Below are 24,693 nucleotides of genomic sequence, written 5' to 3'. Positions count from 1 at the left end.
ATGTTTGAAAATGAAAACAAATTAGGATGGATGCTAACTGAAACAGGAACATCGCGTGTGCACCCACGATGAACCGCATCAGTCCAAGCTGGAACAGAAGGAAGTTAGCGATTGTGTATATTTATGTGTATGTGTGTGGGCGTGCTCACATGTTGACACGGACTCATAATTAAGTCCCGGCTCGTGACGGCTCCTCCGTCACAGCAACATTCAGGGATCAGCAATCATCTGAGGAAGTTTGTTTTCAGCCTCATTTCTGCACAGAGAAGATTAGTTTAAAGATCTCATTAAATCTCATCAGTTTCTCTCTCAAAGATCATCCATTTATTTTCCTCCACCCATCCATGGTCTGGGCTCCGAGGTAACGGGTTCAGGAGGGAAACCCAGACGTCCTCCAGCTCCTCCTGACCACAACAAGACCAGAACGTTCTGTCCTGAGGTGTCCTCCCAGTTGGACATGTCCAGAGGGCATCCAATCAGACGGTTCCCAGCATCACTTCTCCACCTGACTCCACAGACACTCATCCCAGATCCTGAAGGAACTTTCTACCTTTTTCCTGTTGAGAACTTTGGGCTCAGACTTGGAGGAGCTGATTCTCATCCCAGCTGCTTCACACTCTGCTTTGAACCACCCTGAAGGTCAGGCTGAAGGTCATGGCCTGAAGAGGTCAACAGAACCACACCCTGAGGTCAAACCAGACCCCCCTTCTCTTAAAGCTCCCATCTATGAACACCACAAACCGATCAGAACCCAGTCCATCCTGCACCCAGAGCTCAACTCTGTGCTGAACCATTTATATTTATTTATAAAAACTTGTATAAAATTATGTCTCCAAAGCCAATTTTCTGGCTCACCCTGATCCAACCTGTAACAGTTTGAAACTTTGCAGGCTTGTTTAGGTTTAAAGACCTGCCTTGCACTCCAGGAGATAAAAGCTGTTCAGGAGTTTACCTGCTCAGGTTGGAGCCTTTAGAGGAAACACAAAGGTTAAAGGGATTAATAACCGTCCCTCTGAGGTAATCTCATGCTTCACTTCATCTCCGTGTCACACGTTTGTTTCCTCACAGAAAGGTGGAGAAGAAGAGCAGAGGGGTGTCGGGTTTTCCAGCTAAATTTGACAGCTCCTTCGGGATTGGAGAGCCTCAACAACTGCAGCTTTTATTCCACACACACACACACACGCCCCTCCGTCTATCACCTTTACAGCAATTCATGTTCCAATCACTGCAGGGGAAAGAAAAACACTCTCACCCAGCGTCTCTGGACACCTTCCTCCTCCTCTGTGAGGCTTTAATGACACGGAACAACATCAGTCCTCCATTTCCTCTCCAGACTCCCTGAAAGAAGACCGTCTTCTGTCCGTGTTGCCACTTCAACTCGAGGAGACTAATTTCTTACTTTCTACTCTCGAGGACTTTGTTGTGCTCTCCAGCACTTCTCATTTAAATTACACCATTTTTGTCAGAAACTCTGGTCTTCAGAGTGTTAAAATGTGCAGAAGATGCTGCATGTGAACGGCTTTCCAGCTGCCGCAGTGAGCATTCAGAAGCAGTTCTAAAAGGTTTAAACTTTTCACACCCTTCACCTGGTCAGCACGTTTAGAGTTCGAAGGAATTAAAGAGAAATTGCTCTGCCTTATGTAGTAAATGTCAAGAAGAATGCTCCTTAGATGGCTTTTTAATGGTCTGCTGTCAATTAGAGCGAGGCAGAGAGGAACTATTGGCCCCTGTGGAAGGAGGAAGGCTGGGAGAGATGGAGATTAGGAAGAGCCAACGTTGAGATAAGAAAGTGGCAGATTGTTGCAAAGAACATTAAAATCACATCTGAAGAAGACAAGACCTCTGTCAAAAAAATCAAGTAAACACAGAACTTATTCCAGACTAAAATAAATACACTGTGTTTAAATTGGCCAATCAATGAAGTCCGGTCCTGACTGGTACTCAAGCTTCTTCTGGTGATGGTGAGCTGCATTTATTATTTACTGCATTATTTATTTTCTTTTAAAGTTTAAAGTGACTGAGGACATGAGAGCTGTACACAAACATATCTTTTCTTCCTGTAATCAAGATGTCATGAAAATATAAGATTTCCTGTCAGCTTTCTGGCAGCAGAAATGTCTCGATACATTTTAATTCACATGTTGACTCCTGGTCATGTTGCTGTGTGTTATGATGTCTCTGCAGGCCTCGTTGGTTCTAAAAGCCACTCAAACGATCCAATTAAACAACTTTTAACTTAAGAAGTTAATTAAAGCATCCTAAAGAGCAAACCGGAAAATTTCAACTCAATTTCATAGATACCATTTCAAAAAGTATGTCAAAACTTTATATTGGACTTAAAAACAACAACAACCAATCAGACAAAAATAAATAAATTAAAACTGGATGAGTTTCAAAGAGTCGAGTAGCAGCTGCATCAGAAACCTTCAGAGTTTCCAAACATTTTGGTTTATTTAAACCCTGTCAGGTTGTGAATCTACAGTCTGGGGTTCAAAATAACTTCAGGAAGAACTTTTAGCAGTTTCAAATAATCAAACCTGACCGTCGGTGAATAAAAGGTCTGGACGCTACAAGGACATGTCCTCCTGCTTTCACGCTGCTCAGCCAGCGGACACAACCTGCTGCCCGTTCCTGAGCAGAGAGACAATAAGAGCCTTTCCCTCGTTCTTAACCTTTTCTTTTCAGAGTACTTTGGCCAATTTAGGCAGAAGTCACAGCACCGGGAAGTTGTGCATTTAAACCAGCATTGTTGCAGAAAGAGCAGCTTTAATGAGAAACTTGTTCTCCATGAGTCAGTGGATGTCAACAGTCCATCAATCAATTCCCAGAACAACGGCTCAGAGTAATTACAAACTCTGCCCATTAAAAATATTTAGCTCTGAATTAAGGTGGCAGAGAGGTGTTGTGGTACCAATTATGCTCAGGTTCATTAGCATGTGGCCAATTTTCACTTCGAATTTCCTCCACTCTGCCGGTCCGACCTCGGTAATAGTCTGTTTTTAATTACCCGCCAACACCGCTGCATTGTTACTGAGCAGGAATTTTCTGCACGATTGTAGGAAAACAAGATATTAGGGAGGAAAGCTGCAGTCAGAAGTGATGACAGATGAAAACTGGAAACGTGTCGAGGCAGAAAAAAAAATTAGTCCTGGAGAAAAAGATGAAAAGCGAAGGTGGAAAAGAGGCAGAAAGGACACCATTTACTTCACCAGGAATGGTATTAAGGTTGCTCGAGTGATGCTCGCCGTAACCATGGCAACAGAGGACGGAGGCGCAGTGCTGTGAAGAGAGGCAACAATGTGATTTTCTGCTCTGGACATTAGAGGGTGAAAACTGAAGAGGAGCGCAGGAAGTCGAGAGGAGGAGGAAACCAGCGGCACCAAGAACTCCTGCTTAGACTGAGGAGGAAAACAGGCTGATTTATTATTTCTTTATGGTTTGTCTGCCACACAACATCCCATCAAGACCTGCTGCTCAATCTGCAGCCTTAAACTGCTAATATCTTCTGCATTTATTTGTATGAAATGGATTAAAACAGACTCAAACATAAAACTTTATATTAAAAAAACAGGAACACAGAAAATGACTACTTCTACTGAAACACTGAATTCATGTTAGGAAAGTCTGAAAATCTGCAGGAGAGTTCCTTCAGGTAACGTCTCAAAGAGGCCGAAGGTCTGCAGCAGTCAACCCTAAACAGCTGCAGAACGCCACAGATACGCTGCGGCGGCGTCACAACGAAGGACAGAACGCCACAGATACGCTGCGGCGGCGTCACAACGAAGGACAGAACGCCACAGATACGCTGCGGCGGCGTCACAACGAAGGACAGAACGCCACAGATACGCTGCGGCGGCGTCACAACGAAGGACAGAACGCCACAGAAACAACCAGCCATCAGGCCGTGGCGGCGCTGCATGCACCATGCTAACAGGAACCGTTCAACCAACACATCATGAACCTCACAAGTCTTTGTAAAAGTAAAAACTAAATCACAACAAGGTTTTAAAATATAAACACGTGACAAAGAGAAACTTTGCAGCTCAGAGTTTAACCTTTTTAACCCAAAGGTTTGAAGAAACCAGACATTTAACTGCTGTGGTCTGAAAGACTCACATTAGAGTCCAAACAATGAATCATTCAGACAAACAGCCTGAATAAGAAGCTGCAGATTCAATCCAAAAACTTTAACCTGGCCTAACTTTACAAATCTAAAATTAAATAAAGAAAAAGGTAGAAATGAATCTTGGAGGCATTTATAAAAAGTTTATTTTCCAAACTAAATTAGGAACAGTTCATTATTTTGTGGAGATTCTTCTGAATAAAGATAATTCCCTGCAGCAGTGAAAACATCTGGTGGAAACGCTGCAGATCACATGTTTATGAGTTTATACAACGAATTAGGAAACTCATCTGTGAGCAACAGTGATGGAGGTTTGGCACCAAAATGACTCACTTCACTAACACTACCGCAGGAAAACAAGAAATCTATCTGGAAATTAACATGGAGGCAATTTCCAGCAGAGAAAAAGACGAGAGAACGCCTGTGAGGAGGCAGAAGATGAAGAGGAGAGCCGGGATGAAGACGGGCAGAGGAAGGAAACTGATGCTGAGATGTTTCACTCTGACCTGGAGACGACTTCAGGAGCAGTTTCATGTCATTTCTGAGCTGACTCTCAGCTACTACCACACAGAGTTGTAGTCATGTTTGTGTTCGCCTGGGTTGATTAGCTGTGATGGCCATCTTGAATGGAGTGCAGTGATTACTTTCTGAAAGTTTCATCAGATATTTTGCTAACAGACAGCTGATTCTAATAGTTTTAAACCGCTCAGAGTACAAGCTGAGGATCAGTCTCAGCTACTACCCTCACCTCTGAAGCATCTCTGCTCAGATCAGCTGACCTCAGATCTGTCACACTTTTAGGTCCCGTTTGTAGGAATCAGATTTAATTCGCCCCATTTGGCCGAACATTTCTCTCAGCCTGCAGATCTGTTGAGGTGAATTTAATCTGCTGGAGGTTTCAGATCTTTTTGTCTCAGAGATAAACAAGAAATGGGAAAATCTCCATTAGCTGAAATAAGCTACAAAACATTTTAAAGATTCCATTTGTTCTTAAACGAGCAACAGGTGAAGCTTCAGTCATGGTGCTGAAAACAGGGAGTGAACCTTCAGATATTAGCATCGGAGCAGATATAGTATCAAATAATTGAATCGTTCAGTTCATCTCAGAGCCGAGCAGCCTGCAGACTCCCTGGCAGAGCTGCAACACTGCTGCAGGTTTCAATTTCCACCTGGAAAGTCTCCTGATGCTATCAGAGGAGAAGGAAGCTGGAGCTAAATCAGCTGCTTTTCATTTTATGTCAAAGATCTGCAGCAGAAAGCAGGAGGAGAAGAGTCAGAGCAGAACCTCTGCCAGGAAGTCAAACGCTGGTTTCCTGAAGTCAGGCTTCAGCGGGAAACTCGTTCTGACAGACCCCCAAACGAGTCTTAGATGGGCGTTAGAGAAATGACTGAGTCAGCATTCTCACCAACTTTTACCCATTCAGGCATCCAAAGGTTCAGCACCTTACGGCTTTTATAACTCTTACATTTACATTTCCCCCTCACTGAACACGGAGGGGGACTCTTCAAACCTAAAATAAACACACTTTGCTCCTTGAAATCTACTTCAGCATCCTCGCTCTACTTTTACAGAGCAAGGATACTTTAAACTTTTGTTTTGCCTTGAAGAACTCAGTTTCAGAGTTGTTTTACAGAAATGTAAGTTCTGAGCTGCAGACTGACAGATGCTGCTGGAAGAATTACTGTAATTGTTTTTCAATTGAAACGGCGTCTCAGGCCCACACTGAAATGTCAGCAAAGAGAAAGAAGCTCGTCAGAAGGCACAGCAAGAGTCCAAACAGGAAGCAGCTCAACAAGAATTACAGCACAGAGAGCGCCATCGATCCGGGCGGCACAAAGAAGAAAGAAGTGTCTGAAGGAGTCGATTTCTCGGTCCGGTAACAATCACTCCTCAACGATGCAACCCCGTAATAATCAGAAATAACAGTTTGCAAAGACTCGATTAAATGAAGCAGTTCGAGGAGAAAGAAATGACCTGAAGCTGCGGCAGTAAAACCGAACAAGGCTTTGTCTGAGCAGAAAGTCAGTGAAGAACCAAACTTGTCAGTGATCTGCTTTAACGCGTTTAAAGCGTCAGCGTGCGTCTCTACAGGAGCGTTTACCAAGCAGAAACTTTCTCTTAAGCTTCTGTTCATCTGTGCACAAGATAAAATAATGAGTGAAGAACTGAAAGGTTTTATTCATCCTGAAACAATTAGGAAGATCTGAAAGTTTGCTCTTGTTTTTGTCTGACTTTGCAAAAAGAAAATGAGATTCTTCAGAACCTTAACAGTATGTTTTACAAGACTTTAAATTCCTCATTTGGGTCCGAAACTCTGGGGAAATAACATCCCATCACCTGGAATGGGACAAGATTTAAAATAACAGAAACGTTAAAAAGAGTCTTCATTTTTTTGTAAATGAGTTTAAAAGTTGATGCATTTTTCAAATCATATTAACATCTGTTAAAAAATTAAACAGATTGTGCTCCTAAAATTACCATATATTTGCTGCACAGTTTAGTCTGAAAAGTTCCTTTTTGCAGAAGTTAAAAACTTGGTTTTAATAATCAAAGAAACATGAGCAGGTTGGGGCTGCAGAGAGGAAAAGTTGATTTTTAAAACCAGGAATTTATTTTACTTTTTAAAAGAACTGACCAGAACTTTATACAGGAATAAAACCTGACTTCAGTTTAGTTTCAGAGAGCAGACAGAAAGAAATAATTACAGAAAGATGATATTAAACTAGAAGCCCGGCTTCTGTTGAATAAAAATGATCCGTAGCATCTCGTCTGAATCCCTTTTGGCACCATTCAGAAAGGCTCCAGACACAGCGTCACAAACTATTCACATCAGAACAGAGCATTGTGAGCCGCCTGGTGACAAAGAAAGAATAAAATGCCCGTGTTTTGTGGCTGCGGTTTAGAGAAAATGTTCTTTTGACAGCAGCTGTTTGATGTTCACGTCTCGCCGTACGACCGTGACATCGACATTACTTCTCTTTTTCTACTCGCTTTCCACCTCATTTCAATTTCTGCCCCTTTCTTTTCATCTCTTCTCATCAGCCTGTTTGAGATTCTCTCTTTATTCTTTCACTTTCTGCTCATTTCTTCGATTCAGTCCGACTTTCTGAAGCGCTTCCCGTCACCTCCATCCATCTGAACACGTTTAAACACACAGCTGGAACCGACTAACTACAAGCACTTTAACTTCAGATCAAGTTTTCTCTTTTTTCCTAATCTTTTGTGATTAAAAAAAAAAATCTTATAGAACTAGAGTTTCTTGACATTAAACTTTGTGTTTATTTCATCCAGAGAGCGTCTGATTTGGATCCAGGAGGAGTTTCTACACGATCTTAAAACTCTGACCTGCACAGAAAAACAAAAACACGCCAACAAGAACCAAAGTTTCTGACTGATGAGACAAACTGGAGTCACATTAATAGTTTTGTTTTTATTTGTCCACATCTGTAAACAGATTTCTGTGCTGAGGAAGACACTTGAACTGCAAACTGTTTAAAGTAAATAAATAAAAGGGTATTTGTTGAATAAAAGCAGCTCTCTGCAGGTTTTCAGCTCCCCTGGAGGAGAAACCAGAGCCAGCATCCGGACATCCACCAAGTGAAACGGCCTCTAATCTCTGCTCAGCAGACACCAACGGCGGGCGGAGATACGACTCCGACCGGACCGAGCTCTCGTCTGAAGAAAGACACAAACCTCCCCGGAGGAGGACAAATACATGTCCACGACTGTCAGCCTACGACGCTGCTGTCTTTTTTATTCCTGGGATAGGCCTACTTTGTTCAGATTTCCAGCTGATTTTCTACTCTGAGCAGAATTACTGATCCTCAACTGTGCTGCGTTCACTGTACCTCCAAACAAAACGGCCAAAACTCTCATGGATATTAGGGACAACGTCTCACTGATGAAATGTCTCATTTAGCCTCAGAAAACAGACTTATTTCATCCTGCTGGAAGGGGAAGAACCTAATTTACCACCGGTCAATGAATGCACCATTGCACTTGATTAGTGCTGCTGAGCCACAGGTGCAAAAATGCTGGATTCAACTCGTCAGACTGCTCTGCTGTCCAAGCAGGACAAATGACTCTAATTATCATCAGGATCCATTTAGAAGCTGCAGGTGAAGCTGCAGGTGAAGCTGCAGGTGAGCGTGTGAAGAATCAAGGAGAAATCCTGCTCCGACTGGGAAACGATGTGGGTGGAAGTGAGAAACAAGAGTACCGTTTTGCAAGTCGTGCACACGAAATAAGATGTGATTTAAAAACTGTGGCTGCCTCGCTGGTTGCAAACACTCAGAAATCAGCAAGACTCAAACCTGAGCTGCTAACTGGGCTCCCAGAGTCGCGGCTCAGTGAGACACGACCGTCAGACTCCAGGAGTGAAACCAAACTGACTGATTGGAGACAAAAACATGAGAACAAACTTCGATCAGAGACAAATTTAAAATCATTCCCACTGAATTTTACCTGAAGGCTGCAGTTTATTTGTGTGATGAAGTCAGAATTAGTCTCCAACTGATCACAGATCAGAGACACAGACTGAAGCTGCTTCAAGCTGAATATTACAGTTTATAACAGCAACATTCATTTATTAGGTGAGATTTTTCTCTTTAATGAGACCAACTTTAATTATTTGTTGTATAAAAGGACAATCCTTAAAGCCCCATGATTGGCTGTTTCCGAGAGTTTTTAAAGCTGAAGAAGAGGTGGTGTTTTTTCTGTACCGGTTCAGGCAGGAGGGTTTCAGGTTTATTCAGCTGCTGAAAGAGACGTTTTTCCACAAAAGCTCTAAAAATACTCCCTTTCTCTGCAGAAAACCAAAATGTGCAGCTGAAAGTGGAGGTCTTGTGTCTACTTGTAACATAAGCTGCAGCTTTCTTTGTCCAAACAGCTCATGAGTTTGAACCAACCTTTGTTTTATCTCATTAAAGTCAACATGACGTCTCTGCCTCTCGTCTCATTTTTGTCATCATATCTGCTTTCTTCTTGTTTCTCCTCCTGCGTTGCTGGCGTCAGACGGCCTTTGTGACAGAAGTACCGGCTGAAAGCTGCTCAGCCTGATGCTGAAGACGGAGGCAGAGAAAAGGAAAGAAGGCGTCAGATAATGTCTGGTGGAGGGGAGGGGGGGTCAGGTTCACAGGAAAAGGAAGATGTGGGGAATAAATGTGAAGTGTGAGAGAACACGCACTCAGATCTCTGACACCATGAGCTCCGGTTTTACATCATCACTTCAACAACGATCCAATCAGAATTAGATAAACACTGACTATAGATGTCAGAAAACGTGTTTGGGCCGAGACGGGCCGGTTCAGGGACAGAAACTAACCAGTCTCCACTTTAATCATCTGGAAATATTTCTGCTCCCGCTCCTTTCTTTGAGTAAAGAATCTAAATATTCACGCGGCTGCTAACGCTGCTAACTCCGAGCAGGAAGATCGAAATGAAAATGGAAAAAAGAACCTTGAGGAACAAACAAGGACTGAAAGAAACCAAACCTATAAAAAGTTCTCAGCTTTTAATATAAAATACAGTCTGACTGGTGAAATCTAGGGTTTGTTACCATTTTAATTCTATAAGGAAACCGTAGAAAATAAGTGTTTTAAAACCAATAAGGAACCGAGGGCCAGTGAATGTTTTAATATCTCAGCTCAGAGATTCAAGAGTTTAATTTCCAAATTCTGCTCAGAATTCGGATTATTCTGGAGTTAAAACCCAAAACAACTAATTCTCAGGTGTGACGCACCTGGAAATAAATAAATAAATGTTGTTTTGTTCTTTTAAAACTTGTTAACATCAACAGGGAGATGAGCTAAAATAAAGTGGCTCATTTTGCCCCAAACTGATTTAATATTAATAAATTTATTGTATTTTAGTATTTAAGTATTTCACAAACAGGAAACCATATCAATGACACTACAGTTGATTTCTCAGATTAATTGGAAAAATTTGGGCTATTTTGCATCTTTTTTATTTTAAAAAAGTTCTAAATTAACCAGTTATTATTGTACGCACAGTGGTTATACTTAAACTGTTAAATAGCTCTGAATGTGTCTCTAATTGTTGAAGTAAGACGCAGTTTTGTCCCTTTTTAGGAGAACATTCTCAGATCTTTTCAGTTTCATTCAGTTTATTTATTTAGAGCCAAGTCACAACAAAAGTCGTCACAGGGAACTGTACAGAAAATTATTAAATGAATCAATTATAAGCAGCTCTGAACCTCTGAGACCTGCTGAGAAATTCAAAAATTCAAAAGCTGTGATTGTTAAAAACACACAGCCCATAACCATAAATGCTCCTTAACATCTTCTGAAGAACAGAAATCCATTTAAGGCATTTGTTGGAAGCCAATCAAAGCTTTACGGTTGTTTTGGGGCCACTTCTGTCGCACTGCGTCTGCTCTGAACAGTGTTGGTGGTAAAAACCCTCGAGCCTGCACAGATAACACTCAGCATTTGATGTTTTATGTTGCAGTTGGGTCCCCCCCACCCCAAGTCTCTTGACTACTGGCTGATGGAGCCGAGGGGACAAGCAAATTACGCCTTTGAAAAAGATGATTGGGTTTAGAGAAGGAGCTTCAGCAGAGACTGAGGTGGAGGATTCAGAGAGAAACCAGCTGAACTTCCAAAGATAAGGTGATGAAATAAGAGCGATCTGGACTTTATTAGCAGTGAAATGTAATTATCACGCTCACATGTGGCCCTCTTTATTAAAAACGATGGACAGGAGGCCACGATCCAACTATCAGAGAAATCTCTTCTTCCCGGGGAAGTTTTCTCCTGGATGTTTTAAAAAGGCTCAGACTGATTGTTGAACCTTGGATTCAGGGGGAGCAGTGTGGTCCAGGTCATGGAGCAGAGTGGTCCAGGTCATGGAACAGTGGACCAGATCTTCAGCCTTGCAGGATAGTGAAGAGGGACCCCAGGAGTTTGCCTCTTCAGTAGACATTTGTTTGAGGATCTGGAGAAGACTTATGACTGTGTTCCTCTAGGGCAGTCTGTGGGAGGTGATGATGGGGTACCAGGACTTACTCCTAAAGTCTCTGTGGTCCCCGTAAACCCAAATCAAGAACTGTATCTGCATCCCTGACACCAAGCTGAGCTGGCTGTCTCTGATCAGGGGGGCTGTTTGCAGATGATGTGGTTTTGTTAGCATCTTCAAACCCTGAGCTTCAGTCTGCACTGGGACGGTTCAGAGTCAGGATGAGAGACAGCTCCTCCAAGTTCTGGTCTGTGGTTCTCATCTTAAAGAAAGGTGTACTGTTCCCTCCAGGCTGTGGCCATTTGTCTGAAGCAGAGGAGCTCAGATACCTGACTGATGGTGGGATGGAGACACGGCCTGACAGACTGAGGCTTCGTCTGCAGGAATGAGGACGTTGCTCAGGTTTGTCATAACGAAGAGTGAAGCTCTGGGTTTCCTGCTCCATCTACGTTCCAACTATCTGGTCCTGATGTTGGGATCAGGACTGAAAGAGGCAGATCCTGGATCCAGGAGGCTGAAATGAGCTTCCTCTGTAGGGTGACCGGGCTGAGCCTCAGGGACGAGGTGAGGAGCTCAGAGTGGAGCTGCTGCTCCTCCTCATCAGGAGGAGTCAGCTGAGGAGGTCCAGATTAGGGCGCCTGGAAGCAGACTAACTGATTAGAAACATTTAAGTTCTGGTTCTGGCTACAGTTTGCTCCTGGGTGGACTGATCCGGAGCTGCTGGAGGTTCTGAATAAAACGACCCGACACGTTCCTGCTGGGCTTTTTGTTTTCATAAAGTGGCTTTAAAAATCCGCAGGAAGCAGTCGAACTTCCTGCTGGAATCTAATTCTGTTCTGCAGAGGAACAAAAATCATTCAGGGATTCGGGGAATTATCCTCTCCTCTGACAGAAATCTTTTCTTTCTGGTCTCCATAAAATGCACATCATAAGTTTGACCTAAACTACAAAACTAAACGAGGTATGACTACGGGTCCCCGGAGAGGCCAGAATTACAGCCGAACAGCTGAAAATGGTTTGAACCCGGACGCCTGGAGATTTACAGAGCGGTTTTCAGGTTTGAATTTAACTCATTTAAAGATAAGAGTCGACAGACGAGCTTCATTAGAGATGATCCGCCTCACCAAGCCGGTACGTTTTAAAAACGGGACATTGTTGAACATTTTCTGTCAGTTATCTTTATATTAGCGCTCTCTGATATTTCTCCCACTGGTGACATTGCACAGAGGAGGACGGCAGCAGATTTCCACCTCTCAGATGTGAAGAGCTCTCTGGAGTGTGCAGACTTGAGAGGAAAGTCCCTTTAATGAGCTGAAACCAGTTAAAACTCCTCTGATGTGGCTTCAAGTCAGAGCTTTTCCAGGTTCTTATTATTCTTTTAATCTTGTGAGGATAATTAGTTTATCACAGTTTATAATCGGAAAAATAATGACTATCGCTCAACATTTTTAGGAGTAATAATTCCACAAAGATTCCTTCGTTTCTTCTCTGAGGGGGAGTCGTGGAGATGGCAGGTCCTGCAGAGAAACTCCTTCATTGTGTCAAAGAGTTTGATCATTAAAAAAAAAAGATAATTTTTCTACCTGAAGATTGAAATAAAGATAAAACAGCTCTATTTTGTAAGTTATTTCTTGTTGATTTAAGATGTGGAAGAATTCATTGTCAGCTTTTATTTTTGACATGAGAAACAGTTCCTGATATTCGACAACGAGCAGCTCCAGCCCTGCTTCAGGACCTTCAGCTCTCCAGGATCATCGTGGATGAGTTTCAGCCCTCCTGAGCTCTTCTATCACCGTTCTGCTTAGCTGCCGATCATCATCGCTTTAGAAAAACACTCCCCCGGGTGTTTCAACTCTGAAATCCAAAATGAGAAATCTGCTCCTGTCAGGAGGAAACGACATGGAGCTGCACCAGAATGTTAAAGCCCTGGGGAAGGATGACCTTCGACCCCGTGTGGATGAAGAGTACTTCATCTCTCAGTCTGACTCGTCTCCAAACATCACGGACGCCTCGACGTGACTCGCCTCGCTTCGCTGCAATCGTGCGATTCCTGAGCACGAGGCTGGGCCCACAGATGCACCACTTCCACCCGTTAACCTCGCTCACCGGGGAGCCTGAGGTGGCGTTCGGTTATATAAACAATCTCTGAAAATGTTCAGGAAGACAAATCTATAAACCAGGAGGAAACTGATTTATCTGAGAAAAATCACCTTTAATCAACAAGATTGTAAAACTTGAATGGTGCGGAGAAAGGTGGCCCTCATCATCATCATCCTTATCATCATCCTCATCATCTTTATCATCATCATCATCACCCTTATCATCATCATCATCATCATCCTCATCGTGTAATGAGGCAGGATGAGATTTTAATAGTTTTATTAAAAAAAACTTTTGCTTTAAACTCAACTGACAAATATTTATCTCGTCTGATTTTTTTCCAGACATTAAAATAGAGCTTTGACTATACATGACCTTTAACCTCTCATTAAAGCCGTGTGACCTTTGAACTCAGGGGGGTCAAAGTTAAAAATCTGCAGACAGTTTTAGTTCCTTTTGTGTTTAGTTTTCCATGTTTTTTTTATTTTTGTACAGCACTTCAGCCAGAATCTGCTGCTTTTAAATGTGATTTATAAATAAACTAAACTTCTCTCTTAAATACGTAATCATAAAGATATTAAGGATGACCTTTGACCTTCTGCGACCCTGTGTCCTCATGTAAGCACACTGACTTTCTGCACCACAACATTTTATTATTCAGGGAAACATTTTGTCACTCATTAACCCGTCACCGAGGAGAAACTGTGGCCTGTCACTCCTGTCACTCCTGCGGCTGCAGGTCCTCTCAGTTCCTCACATCTGTCAACATTTGTTCAACATGTTTGTCTTGTTTCATGTTTTCACTCAGCAGGAAAACTCTTTCATTTAAACCTCTGGTTTCAGGCTGTTCTGATCACCTGAAGCTAGTTTCTCTTTCTTCTGAACTCACAGCTCGCAGCCGGCCTCTTATCTTCTACTCTAACTCGTGCATTTGTTCTCTGCCGTGTGGAGTATAGTGGAGTATAAGTATAGTGTAGTATAAGTATAGTGTAGTATAAGTATAGTATAAGTATAGTACAGGTATATAAAGGCAGAAAGTTAGAGAGCAGAGGAGCTGCAGAAAGGAAAGTCAGGGCGTCACTTGAATACACAGACATCCATCATCCAACCTGTAACTGCCTCACAAACGCAGAGGACATCTGCCATAAATTCTGACAGACGCAGTTGCTGCAAAGACACATAAAGGACACCTGACTGGAGACATTTCAGGACTCGTAAAGCTGAAGGAAAGTCGGAGAAGCAGGAAGGATTCCTCCCTGCAGACTGAAGCCCTGTTTATCATTTTCTCTCAGCTTTTAACCTTTTCCACGTAGGATCAAAGATTAATAACAAGATAAAGCAACAAATGTAGAAAAAACAACAATAAACAGATGTTATTTACTATTATTGTCTAAAAGACAAAATATGTATAAAATACACCTTTCTAGAGGCAGGAACTATCTTTATAACATCCAGTTTTCTGTTTAAAGATTACAGCTGGTTTAGCCTGAAACAGACCCAGCCTCCAGAAACAGTGTTTGTGTTTAACCCTCTCAAGGCAGGCGTTGCAACAACATCTCTGATTTTTCCTGTTACTAAAACTTAATTTGAGCCTGAGAGGGCTGAAATGGGACAGAGATCTTCTCAGGATGTTCTCTGCAGCAGAAACAATCCTCCCTGACTTTAACTTGTTGTTTGAAGACTGGATCTGTTTCAACATCATCCCAAAGTCCTTTTTTTAAATTCACATCAAAATCAGCATCTTCAACCTTCTGTACTTTTTGTTTTTAGACTTTATCACCTTTCTTCCACCCAACACTGAGTATTTTCCACCTCCTGCTGAGCTCAAACAAACCTCTTCTTTCTGTCTGTTAGCAGAAGATTTCATTTTACACTTGGAGACTTTCATTTCCATAGTCCAGCAGAAGATTTTCTCCTCTGTCTTAGTTTGTTTTTCTGCCTGGGAGTTAAAAGACAAATGAGCTGTAGACACACACACACTCACACACACACACACACACACACACACACACACACACAGAGTGAAATGATCTGCTTGGTTTAATTAACTAAAACTACAAACTTTACTGATGAAAGACAAACTAATGACTGTTTTCCTTCGACACTCGACTGATTTTCATACTCAGGACGATAAACTCTGAAAACACTGAAAAGGAAAAAGATTTTTGTGTTTTCCTGTTTACTTCCTGAGCTCCAGGTGAAGGTTTTGTATATTTTCTGTTAACTGCATGTTAAATAAGATCAACAGAAACTCGGATAAAAACTTGATTTTAAATATTTTTACCTTTAAGGTTGGACTTCATTAATGTTTCACTCACTGAAGAAATGCATATCACCCGCCGCCTTCCATGATGTTAATGACTCTCTGCTACTACCACACAATATCTGCAAAACTGAGTCATGGACGTTTCTGGGTTTGCCAAGATTAGCTGTGGCGGCCATCTTGAATCAGTTAAGTGGGAAACGATCATTTGTTTTTAATTTATCAATGATTTCATTCAGTTATAATAATCTGTAAATGCCTGCAGCTGCTCCAGCGTGACTCGAAGGTTAGAGAAGAAATCTTTGTTCGTGTTAAATAAAATGTAAAACAGAACAAAGCTGTTCTGATCACCTTCCAGGTGTGACAGAGTTGCACTGAAGACGAACACGGAGCGGTGAAGACAGGGAGGCAGCGATCTGTATCCCAACACTGCCAGGCTCGACACAAAAACTGCTGCTGGAGACAAATTGAGGTTAAAGGCTGAACTTCTCTGTGAGCCGGAGGGGTCAGAGGTCACAGAAACACACTTCTAACTGAACGATCAGCGATGTTTCCGATTCAAGCTTCCACTGAGAGCCAAATCAAACCCAGGGCAGAAAAACACTGAAACATCCAGAGCATTTATTTCATGGTCTTCAGGTGGTTTTATTCCTGCTCAGGGATGATGTGATTCCCTGACGCCCCTGAATGCAGCATCAGGTTTGCAGGACTGAGACCAACAAACTTAATCCAGAAACAAAGATTGTTTACTGGTTTGTTGACTGTTTTCTACAAACAGAAAAACTGCTTAAAGTCTACTTTAAAACCAAACTATTTCATTTGAAAGAATAAAAAAATGATTTAAAGTTAGACCAAGCTCGTTATTGTGGATTTAAACTAATTAAGACATTTTAAAATCCAAGTTTCCGGACTTACTGCTGTCCTTACACTGAACTATGAGAAGTTTTAAAGCATTTCTTCAGCTCTTTTTTTCCAGGTGAAAACACAGAAACAGTTAAACGTGCAGCAAAGACAGGAAGCTCCAAAACTCCACAAACACAAAAAGACCGAATCAAACAGAAAAACGCTGCAATCACAGAAAATACAGAACAAAAAACATACAATCAACAAAACAAATGCTGCAAATTCAAAAAACCACAACAAGTAAGAAAATCTGCAAACAAACTTCACCCAACAGGAGCGACGGGACGAACAGGACCTCATTTTAACTCATTTTACCTCATTTTAGAGCATGTCATATTTCATATAAAGGAACAGGTGTGCAGGCTTTTAATGTTTCTGCACCTTTATCAGTGATTAATAATATCTCCTCTCATTCCACCTCTGCAGAGAAACAAACTCCTCCTGATTAGATTAGTTAAAGAATAACTTTATTTAGGTTTCTTTTCATGATCCACCTGATGTTCCTTGAACAGCTGCAATCCAATGCATTAAAAATAATCTATTTTTAAATCACGGATGCTCAAACTCTTATATTTATTTATCTCTGTTATTATAACTGAAAATATTCAGTCTTTCATATAAAACATTCAAAGAAGGAATGTTGAATTCTTCAGATGCAACAAAACCCTCCAACCTGTCATTCTCAAACTTCTTTTATAAAAACTACAAAAGACAGAAGTCAAAGTAATCCTTCCCATCATGATGTCATTTAAAGTATTTAGTGATTTTAAAGGTGCATTTTAAACATCTTGTGTCCCGGATGATTCAGGGCTGGTTCACGGCCTCAGATAGGAGCTTTCTGTGCAGAAATGGACGGCTCTGTGTGAAGCGTGTTTCAGGTATGAATGAGTCGAGCTCACGGCTGGAGACCACCCTGTGGCTCGCTTATCGAGCAGAGACAGAACCAGGTTTTTATTGTTTGCTTTGTCTGCAGGAAATGTAAGAGCCCCTGGCAGGGAGGGATGAGCGTGCACTTTGGGAGAGTGCCCGGCAACTTAAAACTCAATGTCTGAAACAAGAAAAGAGCTGTGGAGGTTGTCAAAGGTTTTCAAAAGCTTGTTCCACCACAATGTCCACACAGAAAGAGCTGCACAGATTTAAAAGAAAACCTTCGCTCTTCAGCACGAAAGGAAGCAGAAAGCCTTCATCGCAGCTTTGGGCCGAGGAAGACGAGCAGAGAAATACTCCAGCTGCTGCATAAAGAAACTGAATATATGTCCTGAATAATGATGAAGATAAAAACATCCTTTAAGTGCTCATGGGGACGAATCTTTGAGTAAGAGTCCAACAAAATCTTAAAGTTTCGAACACTTAAAGGATGCAGCTTCCTTATAGCTGATTATTTGTTTCTGTCACAGGTTTCGTTTCACTAAGAACAGAGACATAAAAAAAACTGACTCCATGTGACCTTCAGTGGTTTTACAGAAATCTGTTTATGTTGGAGGATCTTTGGAGATTTTACTACAAAATGTGATGATGTCCAACTTTTAAACTGTCTAAACTTTCCAAACTCAGTTTATCCAAACGTAAGTTTTTCTATCTTTCTTCAGAACTTCAGTTTCTGCCACAAAAATCCTGAAGAATTTAAACTTTTTTATCCTGATTTTACATTTTTTAAATGAACGTAATAAAAGGTTTGTGGGGAAATGCCAAACAGGAAACAGTTTCAGCTTCTATCACAATAAAAGTCCTAAAAACCTCCTGAGCTTCACAGAAGTCGGATGAATTCAGGCAGCGGCTGTTTTAGCTTCTTTCAACATTTCAGGGATTTTATTTTTGTTAGTTTTAAAGAGTTCTCATCCTGACTTGTCATCCGTCTGATTTTAATGAGATAATTGTGTTTTAAGTGAAGAGCTTCTCCTACAATAAATACCAGAGTAGATTGGATCTGTAAGGGTCATGTACAGAAATGGATTCCTCGCCTTTTTAAACAAACTTCTGAAAACCCGAAGCTCTCCTCGGCGTGTTGTTTACGGATGGTGAGGTCAGCTGCGGAGCGAGCCGAGCCTCCTGGTTTAACATCATCTGAAGCCGAGCCGTAAGTGGCTTCTTCTTCTCCTCCCTGAGATCAGTTCTTCCTCACACCGAGTCTCATCTTTTATTCCTCTGCAGGCGCCAGGATTCATACAAGCACAAAGGCTACAATAAGTGCACCGAAAATGCCCCAGATTCTCTCATTTCTGTTACAAAAAACACAGGAAAGCTGCGTAATACTCGTCCAATCTTCTAACTATCATTAATATAACATCTGACCCTGTTTTGTTCATTTCTAACAACTTTTTATTTGGCAGCACATGGACTGAAAATTCAAAGTAAGTGAATCGAAGAGCTGCTTAAAGAAGATTCTGAAACATTTTTAATATTTACAGCTTCTTTGTTTTCCATCAAAGTTAAATAAATCAGTTTTGTTTGGTGTTTCCAGGCATTAAACTCAAAAGAGGCCATTTTTAATATTTCATCAAACATCCAACCCCTGGCCTACAGATGCTCGCTCCACCTGCGGCTGCTGCAGCGGCTCATTTAGCATCGTTCTGAGCTCACAGAGCTTCTGTATTCAGGTTCAGGTGGTTTCTCATCGTGGGGGGGGTGTTCAGGTCCAGGGTGGAGCCTAATGGCACAACTAAGTTAGTTAGAGAGAGGGGGGGCTAAGGAGGGATTTTCCCTGAAGTATGAAACAAAACAAACTGCTATAGTTGTGTTTTTTGCTTTCATGCTAAGCAGCCCAGCATCATGATGTCTGCGCAGTAATTAGAATGGATTATGTCATTTAATGATGACAGCGAGGAGATTTATGGCCCCGGACACTGAAGTGTCTGAATACCAATCAATGGTACGGTTCGTTTAACTCCACGGCGTCCCGGAGAGAAGCTGCTCTGTGAAGGTGATGTCTTTGCATCTGAATGCTGACAGAGACAAGAAAACATAAAAACCACCGAGGTTATTCTCAGAGAGAGAAGCTACACGGCAAATCTAAACCATGTAGTAAATGTGTTCATCAGCTGATGTCCAAAGAACATCTTTATGATGTCAGTTTGAGTCATCTGTTTAATTCTGATGGTAATCAGGAAGCTCCTGCTCTGTGCTCAGGCCTGCTGGGCAGCGAGGGAAGAAGGGTGGAGCTGAAAGACTGAAACTGATGCTGGAGGCCCAGAAACTGTCCGTCTTCACAGAACCTCCTGCAGACGGGGACACGGTGATGGAAACCACCCAGAACAGGCTGTCGGAGCAGCTGTAAGCCACCTTTTCTGCATCACAGACCAGTTTCATACGAGGCAGGTCCTACAGACTTATGGGGGAAAGTTTTCAAGCAAACTAGTTTTTTGCTAGCTTCAGCTTGTATGTCTGCCAGTATGTGGTGAGTCGAACACAGGAAGGAGGAAGGAGGAAGGAGGCATGAGCAGAAGTGAAAACATCCCCTGCAGGTCAATGTATGCAACAACATTTATCTGCAGCCCAGTTCCACCCGGGTGGGGCTCAGGCACGGTGTCGTTCTTGGTTCACGCAGCAGGATCGATGTGGACCTATAAAGTGTGGTGAAGTTACAGGAGCAAGAAAAACCTCTTTGATGAGTTCAGAGAGTGGAGGAAAGTCATGATTCACACTGGAGGATTTCTGAGCAGGTTTTAATTTCTTATCAAGATGATGAACACAGCCTCCAAAACAAATGCAGTAAATTCACCGATCTTCTTTGGCTAAACTTCACTCGTTTACAGAGTTTTAGGAAATTCTGACTGGTAGTTTTAGCTTCATCTGCATAAAACAGGCTGATAAACATGAACTATGACCCGGACGTTTGGTTCAAACTCTGGTGAACAAACAAAAACCTCCTGAGCAGAAGACAGCAGGAGAGCTAAAGGCCTCCAGTTTGATCACGGTAACAACAGGAACCAGGGTTCTACATGCTGAGCCCAAAGTCCAACTAAAACTTCAGCCTTAGCCTGGAGACCAGCTGACCAAGACTACTTCAGATGATTACAAAACATCTGGGGTTGAATTTTACAAAAAAACAGACAGTTTCTGCATTTCTAACCTGGAGAATTCCCACCTGAACAAACTCGGCTTTCAGAGGTGTGATCTCAATACAGAAGTGTTAGAAACAGACCTTTGGCCTCCTTCCCGAGGCTCCATCCCAGCTCTGCCGGGTTAAAAAACAAAAAAAATAAGCAGTAAATAAAATCTGCAGGATCTGTTTCTGCTGCTCAGGAGGTGTCATTAAAAACAAAAAACTTCCTCTCGGCTGCTGGTTTGTTAAATTTAAAAACCCTGAATATGATATTCTGTGTTTTGCACATTAAACCTTAATATGAAGTTTTTTCCCTCCAGGAAAACAAAACCATAGGACACGAACAGACACACAACGTCTCATTCCATAAAACACACACACACAGAAACTCAGAAGTCGGCTGGTTTCGTTCATTCGGAGAAGACGGTTTTAAGGCTTTGGCGTTGCCATGGTTACCGTTGGCGCTCTTCTGCAATGCTGAGCAGCCTCAGATACCTCTGCAGAGCATCTAACACGTCTGTGTGTTGTGTTCGGGAGCAGGAGCAGAGACATGGCGCTGCCCTCCTGCGCGGGTTGTGATGCTGTCGGCGTGCAGATGACTCCCCTCGCCTGGGGTTTGTGTTTCTGCTGCTCTCCGGATGGAAACATTAACAAAGCGTGGATCATAATGCAGTGTTTATGGATGCGCCACGCAGAGAGGGAGGCTGGATTCAGAATGCTAATAGAAGAGAGGAACCACCGGAGGCCCTGCTGAAGCTCTGAAGTGTTGCTACGTTACAGAAACAGAAATATTTAATCCCAAACAGAGATTTTACTTCAGAACTAACCAAGCATCAAATGATGGAGGCAAACAGGAAACGGCTGAATGAGCCTTTCCTGCAGGTCGCCGGCAGCCTCTCAGCTACTACCACACCAAATGTTCGTCTTTATGGTGTTTATACAATCATTTGGCTGTGGCAGCCATCTTGAACTGGGTTAAACAGTTGTAGATCCAATGATTACTTTTCTGACTTTCATGAAAATTTGTCCAAAGGGTTATGAAATATTTTACTGACAGAGAGCAGAAACATTTATCACCTGTGATAAATTCCTGAAACAGTTTCATGATTATAGTAAAAGTTTCTCCTGAATATTTCCACCAGCGTCCTCCGTCTGCTTCCTGTTGTTGTTGCCTCATTATCAGGTGAAAGTCTGAACCTGGTCCTGACTCCAGACTCCAGAGGGTCTTAACGGGCTTTTCTTTCTCTGTCTGATGAAAGGAGCTTTTAGAAGAGCCAATAGTTTCCCTGTGAAACATGAGTTCAGCTGTTAAACGTGTCTGTTTGCATGTGTGGAAGTCCCAGAGAGAACGTGCAGGTTTAAAATCAGGCTTAACAACATCGGCTCCGTGCGTGGAGCATCTGATGCAAGCGTTTCTCAGAGAGCCATAATCCACAGCAAGGATCTGAAGGAGGCCGAGGCCTTGAAGAGGCTTCAGCGCCGCTGTTGTACTGGATAAGTGTTTACAGTGATTAGAGGAAAGCCTCGTGGCTGAATGATCAAAATGACAAGGCTGGAGCTGAGATGAAGGCAATTGTACAACACTCAAAGTTTTCAGATATCAAAGAGGTCATGAAAGAAGAGAAATCAACAGGATGAGTAATTTACGAGTCAGCAGCAGCAGACAGATGAAAAGAACCAACTGAGGGGAGAAAGAAAACTGTCCAGAGGAGATTTTCTCTAAAAACACACAAATGTTTCTCTTCAGTTACTCAACATTTCCTTTTTGCTGGTGTAGATTCTCAGTCATCCAGGCCATGGTAAATTAAAAAAAATAATAATAATAATAAAGTTAAAAAACAAAAACAACTGGACAGAATAGAAGTCCAGTTGTTTTTGTTTTTTAACTTTTTTTTTGAACATTTCCTTTTCCTCCTGCAGTCCTCTTCCTTCCACCTGTTGGGCTGTTTTTTGTTTTCAAACTCATTTTCCTCACAGCATCAAGCTGTAAAAGCTCCTCTGGTTCCCTCAGCGTGACCTTCAGCCATGAAGCAGATTCACAATCTGAGGTTGAGAAGATTTACTCTGAAAAACAGATTTTAGTTTCTTATTGTTCCCAAATAAAAACATCAATCAACCTGCAGGCAGCAGAGAATCATCCCAAACTGTTCCAGGTGGATCTCAGAGGTTCTGGACCAGCAGGTTCTGCTGCTCTGGAGCCACAGGTGAGTGTTAACACAACGCCAGGGTAGAAAGACATCAGCAATGACCTCAGAGAAGCAACCTGGGAAGGGTCAAAGGTCATTCAGAGCCCATCGTTCTACAGAGAGAAAGATTATTCCCAAGAGGAAACACTGAAGACAGCTGCTGATCTTCACCTTGAAGGTCAGACTGTGCAGTGCTCAGAGAAATGAGCTCCATCTCAGACTCTACAGGCCTCAGTTAGCAGGTCAAAGGTCAAAGGTTACAGCCTCTTCTCTCTAAAAACAACATGGCAGCTCGACTCAGGTTCATCTGAAGGAACCAGAGCAGAGGACGGATGTTTACCCAGAATGCACTGCAGCTGTCAGCACGGTGGTGGAGGGCTGATGGTTTGGGCTGATTCTGGAGTCGGATGTGACAAACAGGACAATGATCCCAAACACGGCAGAACGGTCCAGAACCAGAACCAGAACCTCAGAGAGCTGAAACAAAACCAATGAGCTGAAGCAACGCTGGAAAGAAGAGTGGGCCACAACTCCTCCACAACCAGGAACCCACTGAGAGTTCTGCTGCTGGAGGAGGTTCTGTTGGGTCAGGAGCTAGAACCAGGTTCTGTTGGGTCAGGAGCTGGAACCAGGTTCTGCTGGGTCGGGAGCTGGAACCAGGAGCTGGAACCAGGTTCTGCTGGGTCGGGAGCTGGAACCAGGTTCTGTTGGGTCAGGATCTGGACCCGGGTTCTGTTGGGTCAGGATCTGGACCCAGTTTTTGTTTTAGGTGAGATTTTATTGAATTAATAACAACATGTTTTGTTCACCTCAGGTTAGAATGATTTAATTAAAGTCCGGCTCAGTTGATCAGTTGATCCTCCAGCAGAGGATGGACTCCTCCTCCTCCTCCTCCTCCTCCTCCGGTGAACAGGGTCACACGAACATTTTGCTTGTTTATCAATCTGATGTGGTCCAATTAACGAACAGAATGTCTTTCAGAAAACCTACTTGTATGTAAATCCTGTGAGACCGAACACTGGAAACGAGGATGAATGACGCAGACGAGAGGACGCCGCCACCAACAGCAGGATAATGAGTGTAATGTCATCGCAGCTCAGCCCCCCCAAAACAAAGATGGGGGCATAAAACCAGGCCCAGCAGCTCCTAAATCACTCACTCCATTTTACAGTCGCCTCGCCTTTTATAGTCGCACTGATGGAAAGACAGGAGGCAAAGATTGCCTTCATGATTGGCTGCAGCTGCACCACACACACACACACACACACCATCTGAGGCTGTTAAAGGAGAAATTCAAGCTAAAAATAATAAAATGGAGATTGTCCTACAGAAGGTTGAATATGAACCCGTCACAGAAACTGCAGATTCATTACAGCGAACACACACCTTCACAGAGGAGAAAAGCTGCAAACATGGCAGGAAACACACATAAAGATATGATTATTTATTCTGAAACGGAGGCAACCTTCCCCGAGGCGCCTCCACACACAAACTACAGCTCATAAAACACGAGCAGGTTAAACAACTGAAAGCTGCAGACTCAGTTTCCACCTGATGTACGACATGTTCAGGTACTCAGGTTGGGTTAGGAAGCTGGTGGGAGACTCAAACAAATAATAAGAATAAAGTCATCAAAGCTCCATAACAATAAAAACCTGTCAGCTTTGTTCAGAAACACACAGAGCAGCAAATCGGCGTCTGTTTCAGGGCGATAATGTTTCTGCAGAAAACCTGGTGGACCCACGGCACGACGTGAAGTTAGCTTCTGACTCAGACACGAGTTAAAGGGCCGTTTCCACAAATCTCTCAGCTTCCATCAGCTCTGAAATAAAATCTAACCTGCTTTAAATTATTACACTTTAGGATTTAAAGGTTTTTAAAGAATCTGCTTTTCAATATAAAAAGAAAAATGGCTCATTTTCCAAATCACATCAACAGAACTGCTTCCTGAAAGCTTCAAACATCACTTTGGTCTTTTTCCCGCTCCGACTGGTAGCTTTTCTGTCATCTACAACAGGTAAGATACTAACTGTTCATAATCTTTCCACTGAACCACAATATAAAATGTCTGAATTATTGCTTTAAGATTTCTTCAGCACC

At 42.5% G+C, this 24,693-nt stretch overlaps 1 long non-coding RNA gene across 1 annotated transcript in view; it reads right to left on the bottom strand.

Annotated features, from left to right (window-relative positions):
- Positions 1-24,693, bottom strand: part of LOC119617883 — a 78,324-nt gene that overhangs the window by 53,156 nt on the left and 475 nt on the right. The gene's annotated exons all lie outside the window — the stretch shown is intronic.

This window comes from Kryptolebias marmoratus, linkage group LG17 (genome assembly GCF_001649575.2).
Source record: "Kryptolebias marmoratus isolate JLee-2015 linkage group LG17, ASM164957v2, whole genome shotgun sequence".
Lineage (NCBI taxonomy): Eukaryota > Metazoa > Chordata > Actinopteri > Cyprinodontiformes > Rivulidae > Kryptolebias > Kryptolebias marmoratus.
This window is presented reverse-complemented; position numbering and strand designations above follow the sequence as displayed.